Source organism: Lissotriton vulgaris, chromosome 6 (assembly GCF_964263255.1).
Source record: "Lissotriton vulgaris chromosome 6, aLisVul1.2, whole genome shotgun sequence".
Lineage (NCBI taxonomy): Eukaryota > Metazoa > Chordata > Amphibia > Caudata > Salamandridae > Lissotriton > Lissotriton vulgaris.
The window spans coordinates 1582779339-1582795507 of record NC_141694.1 but is presented as its reverse complement, the minus strand read 5'-3'; positions in this window follow the sequence as shown (position 1 = coordinate 1582795507).

Genomic DNA, 16169 nt, shown 5'->3' with positions numbered 1-16169 from the left:
GTTGTAACGCAAGTTGTTGTGGTAAATGGAACCTATACCATAGTCTCTGATGAAAGTAGAAACAGATTTATTCACATGTTTCCTTGCTTTCTCAATCTGTGGAAAAAATTGGTTGGACCAGTTCCATTTTTGCCTTTGGCATATATTTGAAAATACCAAGGCAGTTTTTGGAAAAAGTGACATCAATTGCCCAAGATGTCCTTTAAAAGCATTTCCAGACATACCCTGGTCAAAGTGCCCAGGTCATTGCCACCACAGTGCACAATTATGAGTTCAGGGTGTGGTAGATGCATAAAGGATTTTACCAATGGTATCATTGGTGACTTCTCAATCCTCTCTGTCCAATCCACACAATGTCCACATTTGGTAAGCCAAGGTTGCACATACCTCTTTTACTTGCATATTTTTCACTCCAGTGAACAAAGCTATGACCCACAAACCAGACTTTTGGCATCTTGAAGGTAGATGTGCTTGTATTCAGATGAGTTGTGGAAATGAAATGGCAGTTTGAAAGTAGGAGTTATGAAAAAAATTGGTTGAGATTCAGTGCACTTGAAAAACAAGAAAAGATTGGTGGTTTCTTAACATTCTCCACTGAAAATTATGGTGTATGCATCTGTTTTCTGAAAGAATAATTCTAATGGTTGAGAAAAAGTCATTGAAAGAAACATTGCATATGATTAGATACTACATTGAGAGGTCAAACACCCTTGCTGGATTCTTTTGCAACATAGTATGATGAACTTTTCAACTCTGTGCTGGGTTAGGTGGGTGTTCCCATGGTAACAGGGTGAATGAGCAATGGGGGTCTGCTTAAGAAAATCTGGTGTGTGTGACTGACACTGTTCTACATCTTCCAAAGCATTTTTAAAGGTGAGTAATGATTCTTTTAATAAGGATAGATTGCTGTATGTACTATGGGGAAGATTAAGAAGCATATTGTGCTTCTTTATTCCTGCATTGTGAGACATGTTTTTTTTTGTAATGCTGTTAAAAAATTGATGGGGCATATTTGAAATTTATTTTGGAAATGAGTTAGGTTTCTGCCTTGTTTTGTAGTGGTTATTTAAATGGCCAGTGCTCTATGTAAAAAATGATTTACTATGGAAAATGTTTTCTTGATTTTTTTTTGCCAGTAGAGACAGTGAAATAGTATGAGCAGAGACACACATACTGCATGCAGAGACAGATATGGTAGATTACATTTAACATCCTGGTCATGTGCCTAAGATCACACTGTGAGTCGAGCTCAATTTTAAATGGATCTGGGTGAATATTTTGCTTAGTTGATGTGTTTAAAAACATGGAAATACATGTTTTCTTGAAGTCAGTTACGCTTTAGCATAGGTACTAGTAGGGAATCTTAGGCAGCATGTCTGTTAGGCCTCTTAGTTCAGAAATAGGCTGCTAGCTGTGCAATCAAGTTCCAGGGTGTGCTGTTGAAATGAAAAAGGAATGTTATGTCTTGCTTATATATATGTTGTCTGTTTGTTTTACCAGTAGAGACAGAGAAATAGTATGAGCAGAGACACACATACTGCATGCAGAGACAGAAATGGTAGATTACATGTAACATCCTGGTTATGTGCTTAAGATAGCACTGTGAGTCAAGCTCGATTTTAAATAGATCTGGGTGAATAATTTGCTTAGTTGATGTGTTTTAAAAATATGGAAATACATGTTTTCTTAAAGTTATGTAATGTTATATGCTGTGTTGTAATGCGCACAATTACTACCAGAGTATCCTGGCGCGGTATACCGCAGGGGAACCCGTCCTGGCTTTCCCTGTGGGATGGTCCCTACTGAGAGTCCCCAAGGTGGAGCCAGGCATCCCCGGCGTTGATGGGGCCGTTGTGGAGATTAGGCAAGCTAATGCCCAGAGTTGCCGAGTGGGACCCCTGGTTAGAGTAAGCACCGAGGCGAGAATTATCGAGTCCGCTGACCCTGGTGCACGACCCTTAAAGTCAGTTAGGCTTTAGCATATGTACTAGTAGGGAATCTAAGGCAGCATGTCTGTTAGGCCTCTTACTTCAGAAATAGGCTGATAGCTGTGCAATTAAGTTCCAGGGTGTGCTGTTGAAATGAAAAAGGAAGGTCATGTTTTGCTTATATATACGTAGTCTGTTTTTTGCCAGTAGAGACAGTGAAATAGAATGAGCAGAGACACACATACTGCATGCAGAGACAGAAATGGTAGATTACATGTAACATCCTGGTCATGAGCCTAAGATCACACTGTGAGTCAAGCTCAATTTTAAATGGATCTGAGTGAATAATTCGCTTAGTTGATGTGTTTAAAAACATGGAAACACATGTTTTCATAAAGTCAGTTAGGCATTAGCATATGTACTAGTAGGGAATCTAAGGCAGCATGTCTGTTAGGCCTCTTACTTCAGGAATAGGCTCTAAGTTGTGCAATCAAGTTCCAGGGTGTGCTGTTGAAATAAAAAAGGAATGTTATGTCTTGCTTATATATATGTGGTCTGTTTTATTTTACCAGCAGAGATAGAGAAATAGTATGAGCAGAGACACATATATTGCATGCAGAGACAGACATGGTAGATTACATGTAACATCCTGGTCATGTGCCTAAGATCACACTGTGAGTCAAGCTCGATTTTAAATGGATCTGGGTGAATAATTTGCTTAGTTGATGTGTTTAAAAACATGGAAATACATGTTTTCATAAAGTCAGTTAGGCTTTAGCAAATGTACTAGTAGGGAATCTTAGGCAGCATGTCTGTTAGGCCTCTTACTTCAGGAATAGGCTGTTAGCTGTGCAATCAAGTTCCAGGGTGTGCTGTTAAAATAAAAAAGGAATGTTATGTCTTGCTTATATATATATGTGGTCTGTTTTTTTACCAGTAGAGACAGAGAAATAGTATGAGCAGAGACACATATATTGCATGCAGAGACAGACATGGTAGATTACATGTAACATCCTGGTCATGTGCCCAAGATCACACTGTGAGTCGAGCTCGATTTTAAATGGATCTGGGTGAATAATTTGCTTAGTTGATGTGTTTAAAAATGTGGAAATACATATTTTCATAAAGTCAGTTAGGCTTTAGAATATGTACTAGTAGGGAATCTTAGGCAGCATGTCCGCTAGTCCTCTTACTTCACAAATAGGCTCTAAGCTGTGCAATCAAGTTCCAGGGTGTGCTGTTGAAATGAAAAAGGAATGTTATGTTTTGCTTATATATATGGGGTCTGTTTTTTGCCAGTAGAGACAGTGAAATAGTATGAGCAGAGGCAAACATACTGAATGCAGAGACAGATATGGTAGAATCCATGTAACATCCTGGTCATGTGCCTAAGATCACACTGTGAGTCAAGCTCGATTTTAAATGGATCTGGGTGAATAATTTGCTTAGTTGATGTGTTTAAAAATATGGAAATACATATTTTCATAAGTTCAGTTAGGCTTTTGCATATGTACTAGTAGGGTATCTTAAGCAGCATGTCTGTTAGGCCTCTTAATTCACAAATAGGCTCTAAGCTGTGCAATCAAGATCCAGGGTGTGCTGTTGAAATGAAAAAGGAATGTTATGTCTTGCTTATATATATGTTGTCTGTTTTTTGCCAGTAGAGACAGTGAAATAGTATGAGCCGAGACACACATACTGCATGCAGAGACAGACATGGTAGTTTACATGTAACATATTGGTCATGTGCCTAAGATCACACTGTGAGTCAAGCTCAATTTTAAATGGATCTGGGTGAATAATTTGCTTAGTTGATGTGTTTAAAAAAATGGAAATACATGTTTTCATAAAGTCAGTTAGGCTTTAGCATATGTACTAGTAGGGAATCCTAGGCAGCATGTCTGTTAGGCCTGTTACTTCAGAAATAGGCTGTTAGCTGTGCAATCAAGTTCCAGGGTGTGCTGTTGAAATGAAAAAGCAAGGTTATGTTTTGCTTATATATATGTAGTCTGTTTTTTGCCAGTAGAGCCAGTGAAATAGTATGAGCAGAGACACACATACTGCATGCAGAAACAGACATGGTAGATTACATGTAACATCCTGGTCATGTGCCTAAGATGACACTGTAAGTCAAGCTCGATTTTAAATGGATCTGGGTGAATAATTTGCTTAGTTGATGTGTTTAAAATATGGAAATACATGTTTCCATAAAGTCAGCTAGGCTTTAGCATATGTACTAGTAGGGAATCTTAGGCAGTATGTCTGTTAGGCCTCTTACTTCATAAATAGGCTGTTAGCTGTGCAATCAACTTCCAGGGTGTGCTGTTGAAATGAAAAAGGAATGTTATGTTTTGCTTATATATATTTAGTCTGTTTTTTGGCTAGTAGAGACAGTGAAATAGTATGAGCAGAGACACACATAGTGCATGCAGAAACAGACATGGTAGATTACATGTAACATCCTGGTCATGTGCCTAAGATCTCACTGTGAGTTATGCTTCATTTTAAATGGATCTGGGTGAATAATTTGATGAGAGTTAGAGAGATAGAAACTTTGAGGAGACACAGGTGACATTATTGAAAAATTTGAAAATATAAATCCTTATTTCATACAGACACTTAGTGTGATATTTGTCAAAAATGTTATAGACATACTTTTTACCATGAAACATTTATCAGAGTGAGATGAGACCCATGCAATCAGACACATGACACACAGAAAGAGAGAGAGATGAGGAGGCACAGAGTGAGGTGAGACACAGGCAAATAGTACCCTTTTAGTTTAGAGATGCAAACTATGAGCAGACACAGGTGACATTATTGAAAAATTTGAAAATATAAATTCTTATTTCATATAGAGACTTAGTGTGATCCTTGTCAAAAATGTTAAAGCCATACTTTTGACCATAAAACATATACCAGAATGAGATGAGACACACGCAACCAGACAAATGACACACGGAAAGAGAGAGAGATAGGGCAGGCACAGAGAGATGAGACACAAGCACAGACTGAGATGAGACACAGGCATAGAGTGACATAAGACACAGGCACAGAATGAGATGGTGCTGGCGACATTCCTGCCTCAAACACAAGGCAGGGTAATAGTAACCCATCTCTACTGGAGTACATGATTTGTAGCTACGATCTATATGGCTCAGTCTTACATCTTAAAATAAAACTTGTTCATGGTAGTGATCATGCTATCCTACTAGCAAAAACAGAGTGGACAACCCTATCCAAACTCTCTAGCCGAATGATGTATAAACACAGCTCAGTACTGGTGAACCCTAACCAAAGACGTATTCACTGGAATTCGGCTACATTCAATAAAATAATCAACATAATAGATTCAATACAACTTCTACAAGTATCTCATTCTGCCAATCCGATAAAAAAACTTTGAACTGATTATCAAAAAGTTAACACAAAAATTGCAGGAAAAACTAAACCAATCAAGAACAATAAAGAATCTAAATAAAAGGCCAAAGTTAGCTACTAAAACAAAACATTTACTTTTGAATAAACTGATCAGACAACAGTTTGTAGAAAATTCTCCATCTAAACAGGTTGAAATCAATAAACTAAAAAACCAACGATAGAGAGAAAGGGAAAAAAAACAAGAGAATAGCACCAGAACAAAATTGGATAGAGCTGCAGGTTGCAGCAAAGCAAAATAACCAACGAGCCTACTGGAATATAATTGCCAAAGAAACGGGTACGAAAAAAATCTTACAAGCTATCCTGGTCCCTCCAAAGAAATGGGATCGTTACCTCGCCAATTTATACAAATTAAACACCAATTCGGAAATGATCCACAATCTTGCCATGAACGAAGAAACACATCCTTTAAATAGCAGAGTAATGAGTCCTCTCTCAATTGAGATACACATAAGAAAGGCACGCACAACAGGAACAGCAGGCCCAGATCAAATCCCGATTAAGGTCCTCAAGTGCAATCCTAAAGAATGGAGCAAGGTGTTATCTCCCCTTTTTAATTACATTTACACCACCGAAGAAATTCCCAAATCATGGAAGGGGAGTATAGTACTACCTGTACATAAAAAGGGCACAAGGCTACATCCCGGTAACTACAGGCAAATAGCCCTCCTGGATGCAACAGGAAAAATATTTAATGCAACTGTTTTAGATCACCTTAAAGATTGGGCCTTTTCATCTGGTCAAATCCCACTATATTAGGCTGGTTTTAGATCAAAGCATTCAGTCACAGATAACATTGCAGTGTTACAAACCATCTTAGACAAATACGTGACTGCTAAATCTCAGGTTGTATACGCTGCATATATCGACTTTTCCACTGCATTCAACAGAGTAGATAGAGGAATCCTCTGGAGAAAACTCGGCAAAATGGGCATTCCAGACAAAGTACTGCATATACTAATATCACTACACACAAAAACTTGGTGCCAGGTTCAAATGGGAAGGGAAAAGGGTCTCACTAGTTCTATCTTGACTCCAAATGGCTTAAGGCAAGGATGTCTCGTTGCTCCCCTACTGTTTTCCCTGTACCTTAGTGATCTACCTCAACGTTTCCAGGAGATAAGTAATTTTCCACCAAAAATCGCCTCCCACCAAATACACACGATGTTATATGCAGACGATGTAATTATATTAGATCTAACCCCATTTGGCCTGCAAAGAAACCTTCAGGCACTCCTCAAATACTAGGAGGAAAACTTTCTAATTCCAAACATTGCGAAAACAAAAATAGTCCTGTTCTCAGGAAGGAAAAGGAGTACTAAATATCACTGGTCCCTAGGAGAAAAAAGGGTTGAAATCGCAAATGAATATACTTATATAGGTCGAATTTTTACTAACTCTTTACAGAATAGGCCTCATACTTTGAATTTGATCTGGAAGTCGGATATGCACGTGGGAGCACTGTCTGGACAAAGACACTTCTTTTCCATGCTTAAAGTATACAGCGTTAAAATTCCACCAGTTCTGTCATACGCTTTGGAATACATACCAATAAGTCAATGGAACTTTTGTGATCTAAGAGAAGGAAAGATTCTACGTAAACTAACGAGGTTGTCACAGGCAGTACCAGTACAAGCTCTTCGCCTAGAGTATTCACTAATTAGTGCTTATGCCAGAGGAATTGCCAACGTAATCAGATGGGCATACAATCTCCTACATGCAGAGGAAGGAACACTCCGAGCCTTGCTTAAAATAGAAACATTCGACCACGAATCATCGAAGTACGTATTCTCAAGAAACATTTTAACGGCTTACAAACTGTCAGAGACTAACACTAATTTGTTATTATCCTGGACACCTGCCCACCAGAAATTCTTTTTAAAGCAATTTACGCCAAGACTTAGCTTTGAACTTGACTCTCAGCACTGTCTTAAACTGCCCCTCTATAAAAACGTTGCAGAATCTTTTGAATTTAAGAAATCTCAACAGTACATTAAATATAATCTTAACCACGGGGCTAGGAGATCGATTATCCTGCTTAGATTAGGAATTCTCCCTGTAAAAACCGTAACTTACAGGTGGCACCCAAAAGAAAGCACTATTTATAATCTGCGTAATGGTAGAGAGCAGGATTTAGAGCATCTCTTGTTTACCTGCCCAAACGTAACAGTTGTTAAGGCGCGGAAAAGGTTTCTGGACCCAGTCTATGCTACATGTAAAATCAACTCTGTACATGAAATGATTAATCTATGCAAAGCTCCGCCAAATGAATTTGTATGTTATAATCTTTTTACATTTTTAAAACCACTTTTATCTTTGTGTTAGAATGAAAGCTTTTAACAAAATGGTTCCAAATTGATTATATTGTTTTAAATATTTGTGGTTCTCAGTGGAGAACCAAATCAAATTAAATAAATAAACTTGAAACTTGATGTAGGAACTGCCTCTTGCTCTGCGCTACTGAAATAATACAGCAATGAGAAAAAGTGTTACATGGTAGGACTGCCAAAATTATTCGTCAAGAAAAGGAATATAGCACATTCTGTGGCAATAATATTTTACAATTTATACACTCTTAGTTACTTGTTTATTGCTGCTCTCTATTAATGCTGCTAAACATTTTCAGTGTAAAGCTGTATACAAATAATGTTTTTTACCTACTGTGTTTTATCTCTGTTTTTAACGATTTTTATTAATCAACGAATAAGATGGTGATGGCAGAGAGTAAGATTAATAATGAACCTGTACTACACTGTTACTGTGACACAGTAGCTGTGGTATAAAATAACTTATGTTGTAAACTACTGTTTATATTGTTTACTTATTTTAATTGCTATGTAGTATGTTTGTAGTGGTCTACAATATGTTATTTTTTCTTCACTTTAGATTATAATCATCTTTAGAAAGAGAAAAGAATATGCCGTCAAAGGAAAGACGTCAAAAGAAACATAAACAAGATTTACGGTCCAAGGAAACAGAAAAACAAGACTCATCCAAAACACAAAGTTCAGTGATAAAAAATAATACTCCTGATAAGCAAACTAAGGAGTTTTTAAAGAAGTTATTGAAATGTCAAAAAAAAATGTTGTTTCAAAGAAGAATAAGGCATCTCTAAGTAAAATGAAAAAACTATGCCCCTCCAAAAATGTTAGACCTGTAGAAGGAGTTGATATTGCTTTTAGCAATAGAAGGAGAAATCAATTTATAGAAATTCATAGACAAATGTTTTATAACAGAATAGTTAAAAATGTATTACAAAATGTAAAGCTGTATCAAAAAAAGACTGCTTTTTACAAGAAAAAAAAAGCATAGTGAAGATTGTGGATGAAGCATTTAAAGTGAAAAATAAATTATTTTGTTTAGTACTCAATAGAATTCGTACTCTAGATAAGGTAATCAATGTGTTCAAATCAAAATGTAAGTGGAAAAGAGTAATTAATCTGACTAATTTTTGTTATGTTTTTTCTGGGGAATGGAAGCATAGTTCAAGTTGTGAGCCATTTTTTAATGAAGAAAGTTACTTTCAGGATAATGATTTGGTGCATGTAGTTGACACCAGTGGTCGAGCATATGAGGTGAAGGACGGTTGTCCGGTTGAAAAAGAAAAGATTGTGCCTACAAATACAGAAGAGGTATTAGTTGATTAAGTTTTAGGGAGATGTCCTAAGGCTCCAGTGTATGCTTGGAATTGTAGTAGTATTTGTAGTGTGGGACAGGAATCAATTGATTTGTTTCACAGTTTCTTATGGACATATACTAAGAAAGGTCTAAAACAAAAAATGAAAATTTTGCAAGAGTTAGATCCTTGTAGAGTGAGAGAAAGAACAGGTTTGCATGGGTATTCAATGGCTTGTCCTTCAAGAAAAGTATGTCATTTTTAGGATGTTAGCAGTGCATCATAATAGAGTGAGGAAATTAGTGAGAAGGTTATATTATGCAAAAAGTCAAGCACTTAAGCTGAAAACAGTGGTCTTTTGGATGGAACTGAATTAGATGTGAAGAAGATTTGTGAAGATATTGAGTTTTGTTACTTTGGTGAAAAAGAGGACAGTGCAGAAAATGATAGAGTAATGGAATGTAATGTGGAAGAGAATGTAGAGATTTCAAGTACAAAAACTTTTTACCAGGAAATTACAAAGTTTAAGGTAAATTCAAGTATAAGGCCTAATTTTACGTGTGTGTGTTGTCGACGAACTCATTATAAGAATCAGACTAGATAAGTTGATTTATATGTAAAAAGTGAAATGGAAAATAATAAAGAGTGGAAGGATTTTGCAACTTATTTGTTGGTAGAAAATTGTTTTGATTTGGGTTCTGATCAATGTATTTGTAAATATTGTTATAATAAATTAAATGAAAACAGAATGCCTGCTAGAGCTGTTCATAATAATCTGGAGTTGGTAGACATTCCTTCTGAATTGATGTATTTAAATACCTATGAGTCTATTTTGATTCAATGTGTGCATCCTTTTCAGGCTATTGTTCGCATGGAGCCTAAGACAGGGAAATTGCCTCCTTCAGATTTACAGAGTGGATTAAAGGGAAGAGTTGTTTATTTGCCTCTAGATTTTAAGAAAAATATTGATACAATTGGTATAGAAAAAGTAGAAGAGGAACCTATGGTTATTCTAGTTAATGGTGTTCCGACAAAGAGTAAGAAAATCTGGCAAGAATTAGTGGATGTTAGGAAAGTCAAAAAGGCAATGTTGTATTTGGTAAAAAATAATCACTACTACAAAAATGTATATGTAGAAGAAGAGGAAACAACTGTAGAAGAGGACAGTGAATTCTCAGCTGGGCAAATTGAAAAAGTTGATGTCTCTAGAAGTGAAGAAATTTATGAACATTATAGTGTTCATCCATTGCATTCCAAAGAAGTAATGGGGAATGCTATTGACTTGTTTCAAATGAAAGAAGCAAAAGGAAGTCCCATTAGTGTATGGGAAGAAAGTTTGGAAGCTCGTTGTTTTCCACAGTTATTTCCAACAGGTCAAGGTGGACGATAATACGACTGACCTGTTCAAATTCCTGCATCTGAATATCGGACGTCAAGATTATATGCAGAAGATCCAAGGTTTCAACAATGCATTCCATATTTGTTCCATCTACTGTTTGAGAGTGACTTGTTTGGACTTTATTATGCAGTGAACCATATACTGAAAAGTGGAGTGCATCTACAAATTGTTTCTGCAAAAGTCTTTATGGATAAAGGACAGTGTTTTGGAATCTCAGCTAATTAATCTCATGGCATGTCAGTGTGGTACTAACGAGTATTGGTACCGTCGTCATGGTGAATTGAAATGTATGCTAAGAAACTCGTCACTCTTAGCTGTGCTGAGTATGCTTGGGAAGACTTACTTCAATTTCTATGAGAGGCAAATAAAAACATTGAAAATATTGAATACAAGACACCTGGAGAACTGTGCTCTTTTGATCCAGTTAATGTATGCAGGTATTTCAATCATAGGTTTGAAGCTATTATGTCTTTTATTACAAACCAAAAAATCCTCCCCTTGGAGAGGTTTTGGATTTCTTTTGGAGAAAGGAGTATCAAGCATGAGGTGCTCCTCACATACATGTGCTGCTATGGATTAAAGATGCACCCAAATTTGGAACAGATTCAGATGAGAAAGTGATGAGTTTCATTGAACAGTATTCTACATGTGCTGTTCCGAAAAGTACAGAAGAAAACAATTTAAGACATCAAGTTTTACGCTTTCAAACCCATCGTTGTGGAAAATACTGTCGTCGAAAATACAAATCCAAGGACAAGTTCTACACAAAATGTCGTTTTGCATTTCCACGTCCAGTAACATCGAAAGGAAGAGTGAACAATTTTATGTCTTCTCTGTGACATACAGTGATAAGAAAATCACCTAAAAAAACATACAACCTAAGAAGAAATGACGAGTCCAAATACATAAATGACTACAACCCAGTCATTTTGTCCATGTGGAATGCTAACATGGATATTCAATATGTTGCTGACAACTCTATTGCTGTGGCTCGATATGTGACGTCTGACATCACAAAATCAGAAAAGATGTAACTGAAGGAAATGTGGGAGGAGATTTTACATGAAAAGAGTCTAAGCAAGAAATTATACAGTTACAGTCTGAAGATGTTGTCGCATCGAGAAATTGGAGCATAGGAATGTTCTGATCGGTTATCATCAGCAAGTCTATATGCCAAATCTAGAACCATCATTTGGGTGAGTCTAGGTCTTGCCACAACACGAAACAGAGTTTTGAAATCTGTACAAGAAATAGAGTATTTGGCGGAGAAAGAACCAGACAGTACAGATATTTTGAAGACAAACATGTTGGATACATAGTATCCAAATAGAAGTACTCATCTTGAAAACATTTGTCTGTATGAAGTTCTGCAAAACTATACTTTTAAGAGGAACGCCACAGAAGATATCAATAAAGGTGTATATGCTGTAATTGGATGTGAAGGCTGTCTGGTGAAACAAAGAGAAGGCCATTTGATTAATCATCGAAAATTGAGTTGTGAATCTCCAGACAAAAGGGAATTTTATAACTTAGCTCTTTTGCAACTGTTTAAGCCTTGGCGTAAAGAAAAGAAAGTACTTGGAGATTTTCTTAGATATGAAGATTCATTCAATGCAACCAAGGATACCATAGAATGTCCTTTTTATTTTCAAATTATCTGCAAATGTTGAACGAGGAAATACAGCAAGAAGCTACAATTGCAGCAGAGATTGCTAGAGACAGTTCTCAAGACAGTCAGAGTTCTGCTTCATTGAGTCAGGATCCTCTAGGAGGACCAATTATACAAAATGAAGCTGCCACTGCCATGGATGAAGTTGAAAGAGCCAAGGAACAAGTTCAGGAGGATGTAGTTAACTTACAAGATTTGGAAAAAGAACTAAACGTTGAGCAGAGACAAATATATGATAAAGTCACAGAACAGATTGAGCATGGTTTATCTCATGAGAAAAAAAGAGTGCTCAAGTACATCATTTATACCTGTCTGACTGTACGTGAGTGGAGAAGCAGGAACTGGAAAAAGTTTTCTGATTAAAGCAATTGCAACTTATCTGCAGAAAGAAATGGAGTCATCTCTGTCTTGTGTTGTTACCGCTCCAACTGAGTTGGCAGCACATAACATTAAAGGGATTACTTTACATCGGTTTTTGATGCTGTGAGTAGAGCATGATGATAAATTACAATACTACAAGCTATCTGGAGAAGCTTGTTGTGAAGTTTCCCGAGTCTTGAAGAAAATGAAACTTCTTATCATTGATGAAGTAGGCATGGTATCAAATGGAATGCTTGCTTTTGTGCATTTAAGAATGCAAGAAATTCTTAAAACAGAGTATGATGTGTTATTTGGAGGCAAACACATCATTGTTTTCCGAGATCTACTGCAACTAACTCCAGTGAAAGGACAACCAGTGTTTAAAATGCTTACACATGAAGATACAAGGAAGTGCCTAGGAAGCATTGGAAATGTTAACATATGGCTAAATTTCAAATATGCAGGACTGCTACAAAATATGCGACAGGCAAAGGATGAAGATTATAAAAAGATTCTACAAGATGTAAGAATTGGAAAAGTAGGTGAGCATGGGAAAGCGCTTTACATGCACAATTAATTTCAAATTTGTTTCCAAAAGAAAACATTCTCCCAGAGAATATTTTTAAGAAAATTCCTGAAAACAAATCTGTCATATGCTTGATGCCAACTCTGCAAGAATGTTCTATCTTCAACAACAAAATGTTAAAGTTGGAAAATCAAGAGATTGTGAAACTGGAAGCAATTAATAAAATAGAACATGAAGGAGCAACTATTATTTTGTCAGAAAAGTTGAAATCAAAATTGGATTCTTTAGAGAAAACAATATCTAAAACTGTTGGTTTGGAAAAGACTCTGTATGCATCTTTAAATTGTCGTATAATTTTACAACGTAATTTACATGTGGAAAGAGGTTTAGTAAATGGAGCAATGGGTCATGTTGTTGATTTTGTGAATTACCGAAATAGAGATGGAATTGAATTTATAAAAATTAAATTTGATGGTATTGAAGAAGTACAACAAATCAGTCATTCTTCTGCCCGATTTTTGCTTGTGAAACATTTATATGTCCGCAGGAAACAGTTTCCTGTTTGTTTGGCATATGCGGTGACTATTAATAAATCTCAAGGTTTAAGTGTAGGTAGTGCTTTAGTGAATATTGGAAGTTCTGTGTTCAAGGAGGATATGGCATATGTTGCTTTATCTCGAGTCAGAACTTTATCTGGATTGTACTTGATTGATTTTGATGAGACAAAGATTAATGCAGATCTAAATTGTGTGAAAGAATATAAAAGGTTAAGAAGAGAGTATGCTCCAAATTTACCTCAATATCCTCTATTTGAAAAGCGTGTGGTAGGCCGAAAAAGAAGAAATGAGAAAAATTGTAGTGAAGTTGAAGCAAAAAGAAAAAAAGTAGATGAACCAGTAATTGTAAGCAGAAAGGAAACGGATTCAGATAAAGATGTTGTTGGATTTCAGTTTGAAAACAGTTCTGGTGTCAACTGCTATGCTAATGTAGTGGTTAATGTTTTTTTCTACAAACTGTACAAGAACAGATTGCTGAAAATCAGGATCAAAGATTTGGTTCTTTGTTGAATTCTGTGTTTGAAAAATGAAGCAGTGATAGAACAAAAATACAAAGTGTTTCTGAAATTCGAAATGTTTTAGACATATGTTCCGGTCTAAATCAATTTTCACAGAATATTCAGCAAGATTGTCAGGAATTTCTAATGTATGTGCTTGTTGTATTGCAAGATGAAGGTGTAGATGTTGAAAATCTTTTTGGCCTTTCTTATAAATGGCAGCATGACTGCGACAATTGTTTCTTTTCAAGTAGTACTACAATAGACACTGAAAGATTTATATATTTGATTTTACCAGACTGCAAATCAGTGTCTTTTAATAATCTAGTTAGAGGAGCAGATCAAAACATGGTCTGTACTCAATGTAAATCTGCAATGCTATCAACATTATTTATACAAAGATATGGACAGTATGTAATTTTAATGTTCCAACGATGTAGAACTGATGGAACTAAATTGAAAACTTTAATAAAAAGGTTGTGGCTTCTCAATTTTCAATTTCAGGAAGAACCTTTGCAACTGCAGCAATTATTTACCATGATGGTCCTTCAACAACAAATACGAAACAGGGGGAGAAGGAGGAGTTGGAGACTAGGTCGTCCTCCAAAAAGCTTAGTGCATAAGTAGGAATCCTCTGTATTGGATACCGGGACCTAGCTCATGTGTAGGTGACTGACCCTATTCGTTCAGTGCAACCATAAATAGAAAGAAAATTTCTTTCTAGGTCCCCTCACTCACCGGGGTTGCCCCACGGTGACATGCTTCATCATTGGGGCCATCCCAGTTCTCTACGAAAAGGGGCGTGCTACGACTCACGAGCTACGTAGGAGCACTTAAAGGTGAAAGACTATGTGTAGTTCAATGAAGTGGTCGAGTGGATGTGAGTGAATTAAAAATACCGTGCTTAGTGGGCCTCAACAGATTTATTTCCTAGGCAGGTATATTAAAATGGGGTGAATATCACTGTAAACCAACCTATAATGGGGCTTGTTTCAGTGAAAATGGAAGGTCAACATATTTCATGCTACCCCTAGCATTTCTTCAGGACCATGCCGGGACCAGCCCTGCATTTGCCACTCCTATGTCCCTGATTAAGGGTATTAAAGACAAAAACTCAATAATCAAAGCATGCGTTCACACTGGAAATACATAAGTTTGTATCAGTTGCTGATGTTAGTGAAGTGCAACATAACACTTCATGGCATCATGAAGATGCGGTCCCGCGGAGGCAACCATCAGGTGTAACCGATCGTTTTCACCAGCCAGGAACAGTGAGTCCAATAGGTGAAATCGACCCCCTGAGAGACCATGAAGTGTCATGTTCACTGAACCAAGCCCCATTATAGATTGGTTTACAGTGATATTCAGAGAACTGGGATGGCCCCAATGATGAAGCATGTCACCGTGGGGCAACCCCAGTGAGTGAGGGGACACTAGAAAGAAAGTTTTCTTTCTATTTAAGGTTGCACTGAACGAATAGGGTCAGTTACATACACGTGAGCTAGGTCCCGGTCCTCCAACAACAGTGATACTCAATTGACTTTCAAACAACGTTTGCCTTCTGACTCACAAAATTCTTACCTAGTGTTCTTACAACCAAAATTTTAGAGAAGGTAATTGGCCTATGAAGATTGTAGCAGTTAATAAAACTTAGTTTGCTGTTCAAAACTACTTTCTGAGTGAGAGTGATCAAGATAATAAAAAACATGTAGTTCTCATAGAGGTAGTATAAGTGTATCACGTAGTGTGTGCTGTGAGTATTATAGGAAATAGTATTAAAAAAATAAGCTAGAGGGGGAAATAAAACTATTGTTTCATAATGTAAAAGATGTTGGAGCTTTTCTTTCAGAAACTCGGGTAAATGAAAGATTAGGAATACTCTTGAGTAATTTCCAAAGAAAATGACTTTCCATATACTATTTGGCCTCGTGGAAAAGTACATGGATCAAAAGTGAGTTAAGATGTTTTTTTTTCAATTTTTACATTATTTATTGAAATGTTGTATGGGTTTTTTAAACACAATCATTTTGATTGTGTTTTTTTTTTGCCCGCTGTTATATGATGAGTAGTATTAAAGTCACTGTTTTAAGTGAAATTCAATACATTCTGAGAACAGCAAAAATAAACCATATAACATGTTATACAAATTATTTTGTATTTTGTATTATCAAATATA